The 21,379-nt window shown below is 35.3% G+C and overlaps 1 protein-coding gene across 6 annotated transcripts in view; it reads right to left on the bottom strand.

Moving 5' to 3' along the window:
* The window catches only part of LOC143232623 (kinesin light chain-like), a 71,324-nt gene extending 50,831 nt beyond the window's left edge, over positions 1 to 20,493 (bottom strand). For 2 of the 6 annotated variants that reach the window (XM_076468265.1, XM_076468263.1), the window contains exon 1: positions 20,261 to 20,493. The gene's annotated coding sequence lies outside the window, so the exon portion shown is untranslated. Of the gene's footprint in view, positions 1 to 2,091; positions 2,127 to 4,553; positions 4,662 to 20,260 lie in introns of those variants that run through there. The other 4 variants (XM_076468264.1, XM_076468260.1, XM_076468261.1 and 1 more) reach the window with 4 other exon arrangements.
* Positions 20,494 to 21,379: the final 886 nt, after the last annotated feature.

A 21,379-nucleotide genomic window follows, 5' to 3' on the forward strand; every position in this document is an offset into this window, starting at 1 on the left:
CAATACATTGGCATTTAAATTGCATTAACTTCCTGGACATGCTCAGCACAGATCAAATCTTGGTCAGACAATATTTTGCACAGCAACTCAGTAAAAATCAGCCAAGTTAATAAACAATATAAGCAAAAAAAACCCTTGCATTTGCAGTAGTTTCAGGTCACAAAATCATAAATTTGTGGTACAAGTATACAAAATCTTATTTACATTTCTGGCTAGTAATGAAAATGTCAATTTATTTAATATGAGACAACTGCTTGCTATTTTTCATGCAAACTGGACATATCATTTACACATTCTTTGTGTTTATCATGATTTTTTGGAGTTTCTCAAAACTGAGTAAGTGTTAACTTTTCAACCCACCACAATTTATTCCAAAATTCTAGTAGCTTTACAACTAACAACAGAGTACTACAGTTATGACTCAACTGACTTACTCTGCCACTATGCCGAGATCCTATTCTTCAGTCATGATAATGACTACTGTTCTAATATACTATTCAAAACAAGAAACGCAAAAGGGATATTTTTGTTATTTTAAAGAGAAATATATGTAATAACGTTACAAGCTCAGAGTATGTGATGTTACACGTGTTAAGGCACTGACTGTCAGACCAAAATGACAATAAAAGTTATGCACTTTGAAAACAGAGGAAAACATTGGATTTTTCGCCAAAACGCATGCGTGTCCAATAAATTTGTTTGAAAGATCTGCATGTTCTGCAAGTGCAACATGTGCAAAATCCCTATAAAAGTGACAGGTTCTTGGTTTCCATAGCTCAGTGTTAAGCCACCAACATGCAATACAGTTACGCCAAAACTGACTGAAGCACAACGCAACAACGCCATTGATCGCTTGGAAGCAGACGAATCTTGATCAGATGTTGCCAGAGCTGTGAATGTCCACCCAAGCACCATCACAAGGCTATGGAATCGTCACCAACAACATGGATCAACTCGTGACCGTCCATGATCTGGCAGACCTCATGTGACCACGCCCATACAAGATCGCAACATCCGGTTACGTCACCTTCGGGATAGGACCACCACTGCGACGTCTACTGCCTCAACCATACCAGTGCTGCGTAGGATTTCCGATCAGACCGTACGCAACAACCATCTACGAGATGCAGGAATCCGACCTCAACATCTAGTCAGAGGCGCCATCCTCACCCAGCAACATCGTCAAGCACGGCTGCAGTGGACTCGGGCACATCGGGTATGGCATCATCGACGATGGAAGCATGTTTGGTTCAGCGATGAATCATGTTTTATGCTTCGTAGACAGGATGGAAGGACCCGTGTTTACCGTTGCCGAGGTGAACGTTTTGCAGCAAACTGTGTGCAGGATGTTGACAGATTTGGTGGTGGCAGCATCATGATGTAGGCTGCCAACGCCTACAATGCCAGAACGGACCTCTTGCACATTCGAGGAAATCTTACGGCTCAACGATACGTCGACGAGATTCTTAGGCCCCATGTGCAACCCATCATGGTGAACGTCAACGACGTTTTTCAACATGACAATGCCCGTCCTCACACAGCCCGACTCACCACTGTCTTCTTGAGACACCACAACATCAACGTTCTTCCCTGGCCCTCCAGATCACCAGATTTAAACCCCATCGAACATCTTTGGGACGAGTTGGACCGACGTCTGCGACGGCGACAACCTCAACTGCAGACTCTACCTCAGCTTGCAGCAGTTTTGCAGGCTGAGTGGACAGCCATTCCACAGGATGTGATTCGTCATCTCATCGCTTCCATGGGCAGGAGATGTCAAGCAGTTATTGATGCTCACGGGGGGGCATACTCGTTATTGACGTTGAGTGACGTTAAACTTCAACTAGTGAGCGTGGACTTCGCCTTTGCAGACTTTGGATTTTAAGCAGTGAATGTGCAAAGTTTCACACATGTCATACAGAACTACCCGGAATAAACTTGTTAACAATTTGTCTCACATTTTGCCTTTTGCATTTCTTTTTTTGAAGAGTTTATATTCCTAATATTAGAATAACAGCAACTAAGCTTATTCTTCAATCTACAATGTTTATATTTAAATGTTGTAGACTTATGTTAAAAACTATTACTTACTTTGTTATACTTTAAATTCTCCTTTTCAGATCTCATCTATGCTCCATTACATGTGATCTAAACTACAACTCAAATATATTAGCTTGCAATTACTAGAATTCGAGATAATTTGCCCAACTTACTAATTGGTTCAATACAATTAGAAATAATTAAGACTAATGAAACTAACAATTTTCGATACCTTAACTAATTACTTTCTTATCAGTATCATTAATACACACAGGAAAAGGTTTAGCATTAACACCCGAGAGGTACCACTATAATCCAGTCTGACTAGATTATAAGCAGTATAAGTCTGACTCCATTAACAGCAAATGTTTGCTTTCTCACATATAACCACCCTACAATCCAATTAACTAGCCTTTCCCCAAAGTTCATAATAATCTTCTCAAAACCTAAGCACACCATATACACATCTTCTCCATAATTCAGATAAAGAGTTTACATCCTCAATATTTTACACATTAGTAGAACAAGACTTCCTTTTAGTAAATCCATGCTGGCTCTCTTTCATATTACTCTAAACTCTCTTTTATGGTATTTTACTAAATGATTTTACAAAATTTTTATCAAGCTAGAATTTTTGCCACCACGAAACCTAAAAGGAAGACATATGCAACTGTTTAGAACAATCTTTAATATCCTATTTTAAAAACATGAGCAACACCAACAGATAAGAAAGGAGGCACCCTTTGGTCCTTCAAGGTCATCCTTGCATATCAACCTTTATGAAAGGTAAAAATGTAAATAATTTTTTTATTTTTCTTGACACCACCAATTCCACTCTTATTAGTTATCAACTTATCCCTTGAGTTAATAGCTCTAGCAAAAAGTAAAAGTTTACATACATCCTTTATTTTTCATGAAATCACTACTTCCCTTCTTAAGCTCCAGTAAAGTATTAACTTCCACTACTGCCAACAGCCACTAGTCACTTAAACCAATCTCCCTTTTAGAAAAAATCAAACTAAACTGTAGCCTAACCTATCAACTATTCAATCTTCAGACACCTACCCACCAAACAGTAAAGAGATGTGGATGCTCAAATATCTTGCACTTGATTTCCTTTAAAATCTCAGTAAAACTATAATGTGATTGTGATGCTTTATCTATCCTTAATCTTTAATATTTGTACTAATTCTACAAAGAAATTAGTATATAGATTATTTAGAGGAATTTTAATATTTCCTATAGAATATTGTTGGATAAATGATATTGCTATCCTTTATCCACTCTAGAAAAACAGTACAAAAAAAGAAACATGTAAAGGCTTGTCTATATCACAACACTAAACACTTTCCTATTACCATCCTTCATGGACTCAATTTCCACTTTATCTAACTTGTTAAACTTTTTCAGTCTCCTCTTTGCTTTAACTGTCCTATCAGTTTGTATATATGTCCAGTTTCCCATATACCCTCATTCTTATACGTTTCATTACAATTATCATTAACCAACTTGTTTAGAGCCTTCCCAAACATCCTATTACCTGACCTACTTAAATGAAAGACATTTCTACTAATAAATCTAACAAAAGTTTTCAAAGGTTCTATAACAATAAGAGATACATAAAAACATACAATAGAGTCAATATAGACATATTAATATAACTTGTTAAAAGAAACTACAGGTGAACGTACACTGTGTGAATATTTACTTAACACACACACACACACAAATAAGAAAATAAATAAGATTTATAGGCTGTTTGAATCAAAAGTAAAACAATAAAGGATCAGATGCAAAATGTTTATGATTAAAAGTTAAATATTAATATTCATATCATATATAATACATTTCACAATTATTGAGTACTTAGGGGAGTTCAAATATATAAACACATACATACATATGAAGTCCCCAAAGTACTCAGTAATTAATTGCAATCCTAAGGTAGCAACAAAGAGCAAAGAAACACCAATAACATTCATCTGTCAATAGAAGTAATAAAACACTGGGATGTCAACCATTTTATACTTTCTCTCATTTATTAATTTCTCCAACTGGTTTCATGACTTCAAAGATCACTCTTTAAAATATTTTACTGTCTTTAACAGAAACATTCAAATACCATTTATTAATGTTTTTGTTATAAATTCTCAGTAAAATGATGCCCTGAAGAATTATCTTAGAAGTCATGAAACCAACTAAAGCATGTTATAAAGAAAAGCAAAACTGATTATTCCTGATATTCCAGTGTTTTGTTTTATATATAATAACAATAATGCGTTTATCTTACTGAAGTAGCAACGAAAGTACTATCGTAGTTCTACTACTACCCGTACTGATACTGAAGTAGTAGTACTATATACAAATTACAGAAACTACTTAATTAACATGGTTACTGGTTGAAAATATTACTCGAAGATTTTTTGCTATTGACAAAGAAGTGCCACAACTAAATGTCAACACAAACTTGAATACACAAACATTATTTGAGACGTAAACGCAAAATGTCTTACCATAAATAACCACTAACAATACCTGCTCTATCAACAACTAACGCAGTTAGACGTAACTACAAAAACACTTTACGCTCACTTGGTATTTACTGTTAAACAACTTTGTCCCGCCCTCTAGTAGTAGCGTTAAAATACATGTATGATAACAATAATATATATAAATTACATGTGTGATATTCAAAAGGACTTGTATTTTGTTTCAAAAATTTTGCGCAAAGCCACACAAAGGTTTGGTTATTGAATCACTATAATTCACACAGTTGCTATGAGATCTAAATAACATTATTTATCTTAACTTTACTTACTTGAATTCAAGTCACACAAGAACTTATCATACTAAGGAATTTACAAATATGCCTGTTTTTTAACTTTCATTAAATTTTTATATAAACCTTCATTCAATTATCTACCTGCTTTTAAGAACTAGTTATCTTAGGTTTATTCTTTCTCATAATCTCCCTTTCAGTCTGGCCAGCGACTTTAAACAAGTGAAATGTTTGTTAATAGTTAATCGCAAAGCCACACAATGGATTGTTTGTGTTTCGCCCACTACGGGTATCAAAACCCGATTCCAAGTGTTAGATATCGCTTTTCCAATAGGAGACTACAGAAATATAACTACAGATTATATACACACAGGTAATGCTATTGTTCTGAATACATTCAGTCAGAACTTGCAACACACACTAAATAAGAAGTAAGATTATACGTGTTTGTGTGATTTACATTATTAAATTTAATTGATTTGATGCGCATTTTAGCTACTTATGGTGTTATATATATTACATATACAGCATTGAATTCCTTAAATAGCGAGATTTGTTTGTTTATTTGTTTTAGCGTAAAGTTACACAATAGGATATATGCATTCTGTTCACCATGGGAAATCGAATCCTGGATTTTACTATATATCACAATCTTGGTACCTAAAACTTTATACATAACAATTATGCTTCGGTATAATTTAGTAATTTGTCCAACCTTGTCAGATATTTTTGTAATAAGGGCTAAAACAGAACTGTTAGCAGCGAGGATATCCAACTGATAACCAAAAGCAAAGAGGTCACAGATTTTCAGAGTGGGCATGTAACTCATAATGAAGACAAATTTTTATTAATTGTAATTTCTATAGACAGTTTAATAATTGTTTATTTATGGCAAATGTACTAAGGCTACTTGTTGACATCGTTAATTTTAAACTGCCTTTCACAGGGGAAGGCAATCAGCTGTCAGTACTTATTGCCAACTCGTGGGCTACACTTTGCCAACCATTAGAGAGAATGGCATCACATTATAACATCCTACTGTTAAAACATTGAGCACATCGGCGACCCCCAGATGGTGAGTTTATACAAAGGTCCAAGTGCACAAAGCCGTTGTCATGGTGTCATGTACATGTGGACTGGGATTATTCTATGGTAAGTGTATGTAACTTGTTGCTTATAAACTAAACAATAAATAAAAAGCACACACTTCTCTTGTTTTCAAATAATATATTAAAAAGAAGTCAAATTATTTACAATTTTTTTACACTATAGATATTACGGTTGTATTTCAATTTCTAAATAATTCACTTAAACATCCGCTTAGAATGATTAAGTTACTTTGGAATCCAATTCACACAAAAAACACTAATTTTTCTACTCTTATGACAATCGTAACTATGAAAAATTCACTTACGCGACCCCATGGGTTACCGTAGTTGTATTTCAAACTTTAAATACCGTCTTTTCTCCTATTCGTCAAAGTCAACACAGACGGGTTCAATTACTTTCGAACATGTTTTGACAAGTCTAATTAGTCTCCTCATCTCAAATAAGTTATGAAACTCACTTTAAAATATCGTTCATTACGGTTAATCATTCGCATGCAAGTTAGCTAACTTTCCATTTTGTTTTATTAACTAATTTTCTGACTGAGGTGCATTTGCCTTTCACTTGCTTCATCGCCTATATATATTTATACACTCTTCACTGAGGCCTCGAAGTTTCTCTAATTTACATAAGTGATGCTTTAGGTAACAACACCCATTTAAGGTAACGAGAAAAATACCGAAGATTTATGTAACGTCAACAATATTAGTAAAAAAAACAATACATCTTTAACACTCCTGTCTTAGAACTAAATAATCATTAAATATTAAGTTACAAAATAAAACAAACAATAACACTTACACTAAATAATAAGCTCCTTTTGAAGAAAAATATTTACATTATTTTTACACTATATACAAAGACTGTTCCTAGTCCATATACTTAGTCTTCTCACATCATCTTCACAAACATTTCAGGTCATTTGTTGATCTCTCCTCTTCATAGGATCTCTGGTAGGGTTTCATCTTGACAGGATATCTTGTCTTTATCTTGATTTTGTGTTGCATGGGGTCTGTCTTTCCTGATCTATCTGTATACTGGCACAGCAGATTTCGTACCTCTTTCTTTTTCTTGCTAGTTATTTCTTCACTTATGTTGATGTTCTTGTATGTCTCGTCTCTATCCAGTGATCTTGGGTCTAGTAAATCTTCTATAATGAAGTCACTAATTTTCGATTCTGCTTCTATGACATCCACAACTCCAGTATCCACTTGTGCCTCAATAGCTGCACCTCTCGAACATCTCCAACTGATTGGCATGGTAGACTTTAGTGGACCCATCTACTTTTACCTTATAGTGCATTTTGTTCACTACTTCCTCTGCCGCAAAATGTCCTTTTCACTGCCAGTTGAGTTTGTTGTTGGCTGCAGGTAGCAGAACTAAAACCTACTGTACAACCTTGAAAAATGAACCCGTGGCCTCCTAATTATAGAAATGCTTCTGACTGTATTTGTTGAGTTTGGATTCTCCAGTAGAACTGTTTTGACAGGTATGGTTCAATACTCCTTTCTGACCAGCTGTTTTGTAAATTTCTTTCCATTTTGTCTTTTCATCCTCTTTCTTCCCCTCTTTCCCCTAAAGGTACTGCAGAAAAGGATATTTCTTCTGCAGTTTTTCCACCTCCTGTGGATTTACATTCTGGATGTTACTTTTCGAGACTTGAAGGGGCTTCATCTCGTACTCGATCTTCTTCTCTTGACCTCTTGTGGTAACTGCAGATGCCTTATCGGTATTCTTTTCCCTTGCAAAAATAAAGGTTGATACTAGGAGATCTTGAGGCTATGTGTATGAAAGAACCAATTTATAGACTTGGTGATTGGAAACATTCTTACTGTCCCATCAGTTATCACACCTACACAGAGACGTACCTTGCCTGTCACCTTTTCATCAGATACTAGACTACTTCTCAAAGATGCACTACTACTCCTAGTGTCTCTTAGAATATCCATCAAGTTCCATATTGTACTTTGTTGGCATCACTCGGTATTTGTAACATGATCCAATCACTTCTGATATTCGCCCAGTATGGACAGGTGGTTAGGACGCTTAACTCGTAATCTGAAGGTCGTGGACTAGAATATTCGTCACACCAAACATGCTTGCCCTTTCAACTGAGGGGGATTCTGATGTTACGGTCAATCTCACTTATCGTTGGAAGAAATAATAATACAAGAGTTGGCGGCAGGTGGTGATGACTCTCTGGCTTCCCTCTAGTTTTACACTACTAAACTAGAGATGGCTAATGCAGATAGCTCTCATGTAGCCTTGCGCGAAATTCAAAACAAACAAACTACTGGCACTGTTGATTCATTGGCTAACTTCAACTAAATATTAGTCATGCAACTGAGCAGTCATGATATAGCATTTCTTTCTTGTGGTGAATATTATGAGTTGTGTTAATTCTGTTTCTTCTGGCAGCAACATCCACGGCGACAGTTATTCGTTTCTTGTTTCTTACCAACATTATCTTTATAAGTAGCTCCAGCTACCTTATGTTGAGCTTTCTGATGTTCCTTGTTGATAATGAACTTCCATTCCTTTGCAATGTGTCTTATTTTATAATAATTATAGTATATTTTATCCAGTTGTATGTTAGCCTCCAATCACCTTTGTTACACTTCTGTTCCTACCTCCATTGGTTTTGACTTTAACTGGATATTTTTTGACTTGCCAGTTATACTTCCTTCATGGACTTCCATATACTATTTTGCCAACTTTTTCATCTTCTCTCTACTTTAGGAATGATGACATGTTAGCTGAACACGTGATCATAAAGTGTTTGACATCTCTGTATTTCCAACGAAAAATTTATTTGGTAAATTCATATCATTTTTAACGAAGCCACTTTTAATTTGTCATAAATAATGACATCTTCTAAAGTCGTGTCTGCATACACTTGTAAGCCTTTTCCTGTGAGAAGTGAGCTGAAACAGACTGTCCCTGTTCTGATTTTGGGAAAATCTATTGTATCTCTCAAGATACATCCATGTCATCTTTTTGTTCATCAGATTTTAGCAGCTTAGGTCAGAAGGCTCTGACCCCATTCTCATTCTTGAGCTCTTCTCTTTTCTGTTAGGTGAGCTTGAAATTTCCAGTTTGTGCTCTTATTCTTTCTAGTTCCAGTCTCTCTTCTCTCTCACTTTCATTTTTTCTTTCATAATTTTTGCGTTTATTCTTTCTATTTCTAAATTTCCAGTCTTCCTTTCTCTCGTTTTCTTCTCTCTCAATTTGTATTTTTATTCTTTCTGTTCACAGTCTTCTTTTTTCTTTTATCCTTTTCCTTCTCTCCCTACACTCTTCTCTCTTTAATTCTTTTTATTGTTTGAAAAACTCTCGTAGTTTACTCTCTTTTAATTCAAGATGCTCTCATCTTTCTATCCATTTATAAAAATCTGTTGAAATTGTTATATAGAATGATTGTAATCTCTAAACTCTTTTCTCCCATCACTACAGTTGTGTGTACATAGCCATACTTATTCCCACTGTTATTTACGTCTTCAACCCAAAACATTTACAACTATATAATCCTAGCTGGCTCACCAAATGTTTGTTTGTTTCTGAATTTCGCGAAAGGCTACCCGAGGGCTATCTGCGCTAGCTGTCCCTAATTTAGCAGTGTAAGACTAGAGGGAAGGCAGCTAGTCATCACCACCCACCGCCAACTCTTGGGCTACTCTTTTACCAACGAATATTGGGATTAACTGTAACATTATAACGCCCTCACGGCTGAAAGGGCGAGCATGTTTGGTGAGACAGGGATTTGAACTCGTGACCCTCAGATTACAATTCGAACGCCTTAACCCACCTGGTCATGCTGGGCCCCGGATACTTTCGTCCACGTTCTAACACACCTATAAATAAGTATTGTGAATTATTACTTTATATTTGGCACTAGTAATAATATTATTATTGGTTACAATTGCATATGACCATTTAGAATAAATCAAGTATTCAATTTTAAAGGCTCATATATTTTAAACTTCATTCTGTGCGTATTGTCGGAACTTGTTCCTTTGTTAGGCGGTTATTTTTTGATTATCTGGTAAAAATAATCCGAATTTCAATCCATGTGCCAGGGTTTTAATATATGGGCTGAGAGTCTTTTGCAGTATGTGTTTGTGACTTGTTGGTGATAAATTCGAACAATAAACACACAATCCACTAGTTTTAAAATAATGTATTCAAAACAAGTCGAATTTATGTATGAAGTTCTTTACACTATAGGATATCATAGTTATATCTAACACTGTAAGTTATTCTGTTTTCTTGTCAAAAGTCCACACAACTAGTTCAGTTAGTTTAGAACTCAATTAACAGTTCAAATTATTTTTTTCTCTACGAACTTTAAATGAGTGGCACGTCTTTATCAAAGTCCACACAGGTGGATTCAATTATTTTAGAATACCCTTTGACAAGACAAAATTATCCTTCTGATTTCTGTTAAGCTGTAAAGCTCACTTTTAAATGTCGCCCCCTTTGGCTAAACTAACAATCATACAGTCTAACTTCACTTAAGTTTTTAATTTTTAAGTGGGTTGAAAATACCAGTTCCAAGCAAAAGCCTTTGTCTCTGTTAGACACAATGCCCTCGGATACCAGTTACATAAAATGAAAGTAAATAATACAATAAACGGGTGGACATTCAAATTCCCTAATGAATGAACAGCATTTGTCAAAGTTAATAACACCATCTTTTAACAATTTAACATTACAGCAGGAGCTCCAGGAGACTCCACCCTCTCATCATTCCCACAGATATTCTTTGTTAATAACCTAACATACACATATTTCTCACAATACGCTGACAAATATTGCTGTTTGGGGCATTTCGCGAAACTCTCTAATAGCTGCCAATAGCATTTAAAAAATTCCTACATGCTATAATCAGCTGGTATAATAATGAGATAGCAACTCTCAACCCACTAAAAACAACAAGAAGAATATTTAGACGCACATTCAACAAACGTTTTAAAAATTTTGAACTGTGAAAATCAAATTAAGCAATGCCGAAATAAAAATATGTCTTAGTTTTTAGGTATAACCTTTAAAAGCTGTCTTACGTGGGCTGAACACTTCAAGCACACACGCAAGTTCATCAGCAAGCATAATTCATATTTAAGGTTAACTGTAAGAAGAAACAAAGATTGCAAATCAGAAACACTAATATAAATTAATTAATCTTACATACGTCTCGTAAAAGAATACGGGTGTCAAGTCGCCATCAACATGTCAAGTAGAATTTAAAATAAATTCCAATTAGAATAGAAAAGACTTCTCAAACAAGCCCTAAGACTTTCAAAATTTACTCAAACAAGTGATTTACACAAAACAAGTAATATTCAAACAATAAACGAAAGACTAACATCCCTTGCATTTAAATACTACATAAAAGTAGAAAAGAAAAACCGCCTTAACTCTCGCCATCCACACAATAACAAGCGCATCATACCAAACAATGTTCCGATATAACAAATACCTAGCCATAAAAGAAACTTTAAAACGCTCGAAACGTTTTGCTAATCCATTTATGTTTCATTTTCAACTCTAGGTGCATGACAGTTAGATTATCTGGCACCTGTCCTGTGAAAATGGGTTTCTCGAGGATCTCCAGTTCCACCTGCAACATATTTCCCAGAACTCTTGGATTTTCTCATCCTTGCCATGCATGGCATTGGATTTATAGATCTCAGCCGTTAGATGATCCTGTTAAAAGGGCGTCCATTGTGACACCCTTTCTATGAACTTTGTCATCTTGCTTCTTCATAACAATGTCGTCCTCAACACCAGTGCCACCAATCTCGGTTTTCTCCCTGCTTCTCCGTCCACCAGACATCCGTCAAGTTTCTATGTCAGCAAATACCAACAATCTCTAAAATTACTATTACTCTTCCCTCGATCTTATCGAAAATTTAACATCTATGTGGGTATATTATCCCTGAACACCATAATATAGTAAGGTATCACAAATTCACTTTAAGAAGTAAATACCTGCCACGATTTTTTCTTGTTGCCTTTAACTTCACTTAATGTTTGTTGGTTACCACACTTGTATACAGAGCTTTAAATAATTGTCTCTTCTTTTTTTTTGCCAGAAGTTTACACATGCTGGTTCAGTTGCTTTAGAGCCCAAATAACAAGAAATATTATTATTGTTTATCCCTGTTGTGAAACATATTGTAGAAATCACCCATTAAGACTAATCATGCACACGCCGGTTAACTTCACTATTTCTTTTTTTTCTGACTATACTCACATAGCAAGAAAACCTTTACGATTTCTAGAAAGATAACGTCAAAAATACAACAATGACTGGTATACACACATAACGCACGACTTAGTAATTACTGAGTTACGTAACGAAATTTATCATAAGTATTGCCTTTAAAATAATTACTTTTAATGTTAATTCTATGAGAACTAATTAATCATTAAATGTTAAACCAAATGCTAACTCTAACAGTAAACAATCTTATGTATGGAACACCATGCAGCAATACCAAAGAAAATCCTTCGTTATCTTTCTTAATGTTGGCTATAGGCTACTTTCACTAGCAGTTGACCTGGCATGGCCAGGTGGTTAAGACACTCGGCTTGTAATCTGAAGATCAGTTCGAATCCCCTTCACACCAAACATGCTCGTCCTTTCAACCATGGGGACGTTATAATTTTACGGTCAGTCCCACTATTCGTTGGTAAAAGAGTAGTCCAAGAGTTGGCAGTAGGTGGTGATGACTTGCTGCCTTCCCTCTAGTCTTACACTCCTAAATTAGAGACGGCTAGCGCAGGTAGCCCTCGTATAGCTTTGCACGAAATTCAAAAACAAACAAACAAAAAACACTAGCAATTGTAGGCCTAAGCGCATAATTTTTCAACAGAAATTCCAAGGGTATGATAAGCACTCTTAACTCAGATAATTTTTTTGTTTGTTTTTCTAAAAGGCACGATATGTTTCACTTTTAAATCTAAACTAAACTTATTAGCTTCTCATTCATTACTTACTATTTATCATAAACTAATTTCGAGTGTTTGTAAACAGTCCACCCTTGTCTCTAGATGTTGCCCAAATTAATAAATCCTTGATCTCATTGAAACGACAAGCTTCTTTTAGCAAACATATAAATCAAAACATTGAAATGTAGTTTACAACTGTATAATTTACTTTTAAAAATAGAACCATGTATGAAATATTTTAATTTAAAATTTTTACACAATACGCCAGGTATAAAATTCGGCCGTTATTTATTACACGAACTTATTTTATAAGGCGGCACTGGTACCGGAACTTACTTAAGCTATTTTATCGTGTTTTTATGTGTGTTTTTTTCTGTTTCAAAAAGAGATATACCTCACCCAGCTGTGTACCTCTATTTTGTTTTTTTTTTAGAACTTCACCCCAGCAATACACCAATAGCAGAACCATGACTTTTAACGTTATTATTTCCTCAAGCTTACCGTTAAACCACTCAGTCGTGTTATCTGATATGCAAATAAGTAATTAATCAGTTTTAATTTTATATATAGTGATCTCTCACAATGTTGCTTAAGTTCTCTTTTTAAAGTGATTCAAATAATTGTAAGTTGTTCACAAACAATAACTATATTATAGTGAACAGATTTAAGTGTTTTACGCACGTGAGGAGTCATAGGACTGTGGCATGCATGCATATTTTGCATTTTATGTCTTCTTGTATAAATAAATCAATTTTCAAATTATTTTTAGTCTGATTCTATTTTGGCTTAGCAATTATTTGCCCCCCAGAAACCGGGTTTTGATGCCCATGGTGGGCAGAGCACAGATAGCCCATTGTGTAGCTTTGTGCTTAGTTCCACGCAAACAAACAAAGTAGTTATTTTCACTCTGGTTGCCTTTTTTCCTTTGGTTTGAATTTCGCGCAAAGCTACACAAGATCTATTTGCACTCACTGTCCCTAATGTAGTAGTGAATGACTAGAGGGAAGGCAGTTCGTCATCACTACTCACTGCTAACTCTTAAGCTACTCTTTTACAAATGAACAGTAGGATTGACCGTAACTTTATAACACCCCCATGGCCTTAAAGGGCGAGCTTGTTTGGTGCGATGGGGATTCGAACCCGCCACCCTCAGATTACGAGTCGAAAGCCTTAACCCACCTGGCAATGCCAGGCCTAACTCGTAACTGTTGACGGTTAAATGCAATCAAACGTAGATATGCTATTTCGTAGAAAGGGCTAGCATATTTAATGGGACGGAGATTCAAACTCGTGATCCTCTGATTGCGATTCGAACTCCTTAGTTACTTGGTCATGCCAAACCTTGCTCTCTGTTGATCTCTAGTAAATAATAACTGCTCTGTCTGTAGGAGTATATAGTTGCAACGTTATTCATCGTTCAACCAGGTCAGCGACAATAGTGTTCTGCACTGTGCTGTATAAGAACGACAAATCACACGGACAGTGCCAATCTTTATGGGCAAATACAACGCTTGCGGTTAATTAAGGAGCGTTGGATTCTTACAGGTCCACTGGGATTTTCAACATGAGTTGATTGAAGAAAACGTATTCTGAGAGACAACAACTGATGTCCAATTCACTAATCTTGAAGGAAGCGACAGTCCAGTGTCTTACGTAAGTAACCTTACTATGTTTTGAGAGAATATTAAACTTAGTGTTACACTTTACATCATGTGTTTAATGTGTTTATTTTCCAGCTAACATCCTCAGTCATTTAGCTAAATGTATATTTACTACATAATTTTCCTGATGGATCCTCGAATTATAAAGCAGTGTCATCTAACACTTTGGTCCGGCATGGCCAAGCGCGTTAAGGCGTTCGACTCGTAATCCGAGGGTCGCGGGTTCGAATCTCGGTCGCACCAAAACATTCTTGCCCTTTCAGCCGTGAGGACGTTATAATGTGACGGTCAATCCCACTAGTCGTTGGTAAAATAGTAGCCCAAGAGATAGCGACGGGTGGTGATGACTAGTTGCCTTCCCTCTAGTCTTACACTGCTCAATTAGGGACGGCTAGTGCAGATAACCCTCGAGTAGCTTTGCGCGAAATTCAAAACAAACATCTAATACCCGTATGAAAATCAGTTTTTTCTGAGAGTACCGCAGAATAAATGGAAACTCTCCAATCATAGCATTTCACTGCCATGTTTCCTTTTTCTCTCAGTTCAGAAATGTTAACTATTTCGTTTACTAACATTTTCAAACTTTTACTTATACGAACATTATTAATTCCATTTCATGTGCTAGTTATACATGAATAAAGTGTGTCGTCCACTTAGGTATTTTTGGTTTTCTGATGACATTTTGAGACCTAGTGTTGCTCTTGTATCTACTGCATATGGTTACATCTTTATTGTTTTGTGTGATAATAAAGTTTGCGTTTTACTCTTTTAATATTGTCCGTATCTTTTGTACTTCAAAATCAATAGGAGTTAGATAAATTCAGTTTAATTCCATAATATATTTCCTGGCGTTTTTATAATTATTGAGGTTACTAATTTGATCTTAATGGGAAAATGGTATATCTAGAAGCAGTAACGTGGTACAGTTGTTCGGGCACTTGTTCAAGACAGACAATCATTCAAGACACAAGACAACTACATATCTGTCAATTTAAGTTTATCGTATCCGTATGATATAGTTGCTGACGTTACATCAGATATTCGTAGATGCAACCAGCTGTTGTGCGAGTGTACAGATGATTAAAGACAGGCTTCCGAAAGTTGGTCTGATTTCAGACGTCTATAAAGATGTATCTTACTTATATCAGGATACAAATATCTCGCCTACAGTAGTGCTCAGAATACGTATACTAGACCAACAACGTATGGAGCTTTAGCTTGCAGTTATATACAGTCCGATTTTCATTTGAAGAGGCTCTTGAAACAGATTCATTCCATTTTAATTTATAAACATGTCGCACGACAGTGTTGTTAAGTATAGTGAGAGCAGGAAAAGAATATTTTCGAACATAATAGCCTCACACGACATAAAACACCCCTAACGACCCTTTGATCTATAATTATGATAAATTAAACGACATATTCTTGAAAAAAATTTACCAGGTGTCACTTCTTTCAGACTCATAACTTTTCGATTCCATAGAATACTTCTGGAAAGCGTGTGTTATTCCATCAAAAGACTCTTAACACTTAATATGCGATGCTCTGAACATAGCTCTTTAGTAGAATAGTCGAGAATAACTGAGGACTTATTAAATACATTGATCTTCAAGCAGTACCAGGCTGCCCTCGATGTTCATAGTGAGAAAAATGAAGTGAAACATCGTAAACTGTAAGAACATAAAAGAACGTCGACCAAGTGTTCATACACAGACATAGGTTGAATTTTCAGTCATTTGTATTTTATATCATAAGACTGATCTTGAGATGCCTGAATTGCAATTTAATTGGCACCATGTTATAATAGCGGTTTCTCTTTATAATATATTAAATACTGAGTAGCATTTATTTGTGCTTCATTGTGCATTAGCTATTTAAGTGGAAAAAAAAGACTGGCAACCAACTTTTTGTGAATAAACTCATTTAAATAAGTCACTAAGCTCAGCTAATCAAAAATATATGCTGAATATTAGAAAAAAGACGTGTGTACGGTACATCTAAATGATTAAAACTTTCTTTTTGGTTTGAGCCCTTATTTAGAATGTACTTTTATAAAAACAACAGTAAAACTATCTAAAGGTTCGGATTAACACAATATTGTGAAGAAGTGTTCATACCGATACTTTTAAAAACAACATGTTATTAAAAATTAAAAACAGTACAGCGGGGTCGGAACCAGTAGCGTATTTAGGTATGGGCTGAAGGGGCCCAGCCTTAGGGCCCATGGTCTTAATGGGGGCCCATTGACAATTTTATTCTATGTAAAATTGCATGGGATTTAGGGATCACAAAAATTATTAGCTCCTGGGCCCACACAACCTTAAATACACCACTGGTCGAAAGCGAGGATGCTACAGCACTTCCACTTTTACATATTTAACTTATATAACATCTATAAATCATATCAAAATGTTAATTATCTGGAGGGCATGCCCCCAGATACGCACTAGTTTCAGCTGCCTTTTTATATCTCGTTGTAAAATCTGTATATCTAGTGAATCATCCCATTTGGCAACTCCTACCTACACCAATGCAGTATATTTGTTAATTATACACACCCGTAATGAATTTATATTTTCATCTAAAAGATAAATATACAAATAAAACTGAATATTATAATATTTAAATGCACCAAATACTTCAAGACGGAAACTTACACTCAAAAACGCCACATTTTTGTTCGCAGTTGCTTACTGATACACTGTGTACAAGCCTTCTAAAATTTTAATAAAATTAAATTGGCGTTTACTGGCATGAACAAAATAGAACAAAAATAAAATAAGAAAGTTAAGTTAAATCATAGGGTTTGTTAGAAGGAAACATAAATAATAAGAACCTAATAAATTTGTGTTTATGGCAAAACTACTAAAGATTTCTATCTCTCTTTCATTTTAAATTATTTACCAGAAAGATTTGTTTGTTTCGCACAAAGCTCCTCGAGGGCTATCTGTGCTAGCCGTCTCTAATTTAAGAATGTAAGACTAGAGGGAAGGCAGCTAGTCATCACCACCCACCGCCAACTCTTGGACTGGACTACTCTTTTACCAACGAATAGTGGGATTAACCGTAACATTATAACGCCTCCACGGCTGAAAGGGCGAGCATGTTTGACGCGACTGGGATGCGAACCCGCGACCCTCAGATTACGAGTCGCACGTTTTAACACGCTTGGCCATGCCGGGCCAACCAGAAAGAAGACAGACAGTCAACATCACTTTCTAATCCATCATTGGCTGCCACTCTTATAAGTCCCCCACTGTTAAAAGTATGGGGTATACTTTATGGTGTCGAAGGGACTCGAACGTTGCTCAAACCTCCGAAATTCAGAGTTCTTCCGTAATAACTTCTGGAGTTATGTGTGTATGTGTTTTTGTTTTTTTTCTTATAGCAAAATCATATTGGGATATCTACTGTGTCCATCGAGAGGAATAGAACCCTTGATTTTAGCGTTGTAAGTTCTAAGAATTACTTACCGCTGTCCCACCGGGGGACCTTCTGCAGTTACACATCGTTTTATGTTTAATAATTATCAGTTAACTCTGATCAAAATCGAGCAAATAAATAGTCTTAGCAATGGTTAACATTTACAAGCAACGACAACTAACGTTAATAATGAAATTCTCCTCAGGTCGGCATCAAATTATTTAACTCACAGCCCTAAAAATTGGGGTTCGTTTCCTCGCAGTTGCCAATGGAAAGATTACGGATAACCCATTGTGTAACTTTGTGCCAAAATCGAACAACATTTAATAATAGAACAGAAGGACTTTTAAACGGAATCTCCCTCTCCAAGTATACACACATATATACAAGTGTGTGTGTAACTTTTGATATACATATTCCCAATTTTAATTTTATGTTTGGCTATTTACAAAATTACATCAGTTACGATGCACAATAGTAATTACTCCAATACTTTCTTCTTTACCGTATGGAAAGCGGCGCCATTTTGAATATTAGTTGTAATAATAAATTAGCTAATTCTTACTTATTTGAAGTTAATACTTTAATTTAATATAATATATTTTTGATAAAACAGAACTCTTCAGGCAAACTAACGTTCCAGAAAGCGAAGGAAACAATTTTTTAAAATGTGTTTTATAAAGAGAATGAGCTTTCTAAATAGGCCCGGCATGGCCAAGTGTGTTAAGGCGTTCGACTCGTAATCCGAGGGTTGTGGGTTCGAATCCAGGTCGCACCAAACATGCTCGCCCTTTCAACCGTGGGGGCGTTATAATGTTACGGTCAACCCCACTATTCGTTGATAAAAGAAAAGCCCAAGAGTTGGCGGTAAATGGTGATGACTAGCTGCCATTCCTCTAGTCTTACACTGCTAAATTATGGACGGCTAGCACAGGTAGCACTCGAGTAACTTTGTGCGAAATTCAAAACAAACAAAGCTTTCTAAAATCAAAGGCTCTTTTAGGGCATATATTGTATTTTTGGGTGAAGCTGAGGTAAAATGGCCAATCAGAAATGAGGTTTATAAAACATATAAACAATAACGTCTAGTAAACAAGTGTGTACAAACACTGAATTTGCTACAAGAAACTGAACATGTACTTGTGCTAACTAAACTTTCGGGTATTGCCCCGATTGTTCAGCCACTTACTTCATCTGTATTTCCACGCTTTGTGATACTAATGACTCATGTGGTAAGCACTTGCTACAGCATACTTGAATGCAGTTGTGACTCATACGCACGCTTGAGTTAAACTTTCAAAAGACAATATTCATAGGAAGATGTTTGATTCAAGTTATACAAACGCAACAACACTTGTAACATCGTGAAAACTGCCTTCAGCAGCTATTAGCAACTGAATTGTGTGAATATTCTTTGTATACGAATTTACCCTACAACATACATTTAATATAAAGATAATTATGTTATTCCATCAAATAAGAGGTACTTATTAGTAACAGCGACCAGATTAATTTATCATCAATGAACTATATCAAAACTTTCAAGATGTGAACACAAGATTTTCACTGTAAAAAGCATTTCTTATAAGTAAAACCTAATAATGTATATTGTGCACTTAATCCGACAAAATAATTAAACTGGTTGTAACCAGTGCTCAAAGTGAAAGATAACGTACTTTGAATTCCCACTTCGAGCACCTGGCTTTTGCATTAACGGTAGAAAGTGTAATCACTTTGAAAATTATGTGAACGCGTTCATTGCCCTCCTCAACAGATGATTCATTCGTGTATACAATACCTGAAAGTTATAGAAATTATAATAATACCGGGTAAAATGTACAATATTTTAATGTTAGAGGATTCAAACCGTGTTAAGCCTAAGTTATAAAATGTTATATAACATGTAATAACGTAACTCATTAACTAATTTATTGAACAACCTTACTGATTAATTATAATACATATATATATTGACAATCTTGTTTTATTGAGGATGCATCAATCTGAGCTTTTCTTTTTAATTTGAACTGCTTGAAAGACACTGAGGTCTATGAAGATACAACTAAAATATTCCTAGATTCCGAATTTTACCTCCTTTAAAAATAAAAAAAGTTATTTTTGCAAATATTATACTGTCAAATTTTTAGCTTCCAGGACATAACTTCAATACAATAAATGAAATCAGTTATTAAAATATTTTGAAGCTACTGTATTATATAGAGAAATATTTTGTTGAACACAAAATATTAACACGAATTTCATATTCTCTTAAAGTGTTACGTTAACATGGAAACCCCACCTTTAACTGTCGTTGCTTTAAAGGTAAAAACATTCCTTCAGTTACAGTTGCTGTATATCCACAACACCTTACGATTATCTATAGATTCATTGGCATAACAACAGCGCTTTATCTTAGAAGAATGTCAGCTGATATGAAGACACAATAGTTTTTAAACCTACGTTCTTTGTTATAAAGTGTGTCACGGGATTTACTAGTGCAGTATTGTACTAACTCGAGCTAAACACAACCTCTATTCTTCGAATCTACCTGTACAGAAACTTTGCGGTTCATGAGTCACATAGGCTGCTTCCACATACACTCATGATTGCTTGGAGCTTTCAGGTGTGACGGTAGAGGACAGTGACGTAAGATAGGTGGGGCAATTGCCCAGGATCTAGAAGTTCGGGTATTTGAAGACCTAAGTAATATTACCCCGATATCATATAAAAAGTTATAATAAAACACTTGTGTACTAAAATAATATTTTGCAATATTGAAAATAACAATAACTCAATCTGTTTTTGTTTTGTTTTTCTCTACGTTCTGTATTTTCTAAGAAAGCTTTCAACTCCTCTCTATGAGCTGTCTTTGAGAATAACAAGTTATACAAAATTATGTACTGAATACAGACAACTTGTAAAAATTAACAGTACATCATATATCATTACAAAAATATTTGGCTCTGCATGGCCAGGAGGTTAGGGTGTGCTCGACTCATAATCTGAGGATCGCGAGTTCGAATTCCCGTGACACTAAATATGCTCGCCTTTTGAACTGTAGGGGCGTTATAATGTGATAGTCAAACCCACTATTCGTTAGTAAAAGCGTAGCTCACGAGTTGGCGATGGGTGGTGATAACTAGCTGCCTTCCTTCTAGTTTTACACTGCTAACTTGTGAACGACTAGCGCAGATAGCCCTCGTGTAGGTTTGCACAAAATTCCAAACAAACAAACACACAAAAATATTTAGATATTACTAAAGCATACAATTATTACAACAAGTTGTAACATTTATAATAGCTTTTACAATAATATCGAGTACTGTAGTGACAAGTCGATTTAGTATAATTTAGTTATAATATTTTTCAGTAAGTGTTAAACATAACAATGAAACATGATTGAATTTTCCATATTTTT

The sequence above is a fragment of the Tachypleus tridentatus genome, chromosome 11 (genome assembly GCF_004210375.1).
Source record: "Tachypleus tridentatus isolate NWPU-2018 chromosome 11, ASM421037v1, whole genome shotgun sequence".
Lineage (NCBI taxonomy): Eukaryota > Metazoa > Arthropoda > Merostomata > Xiphosura > Limulidae > Tachypleus > Tachypleus tridentatus.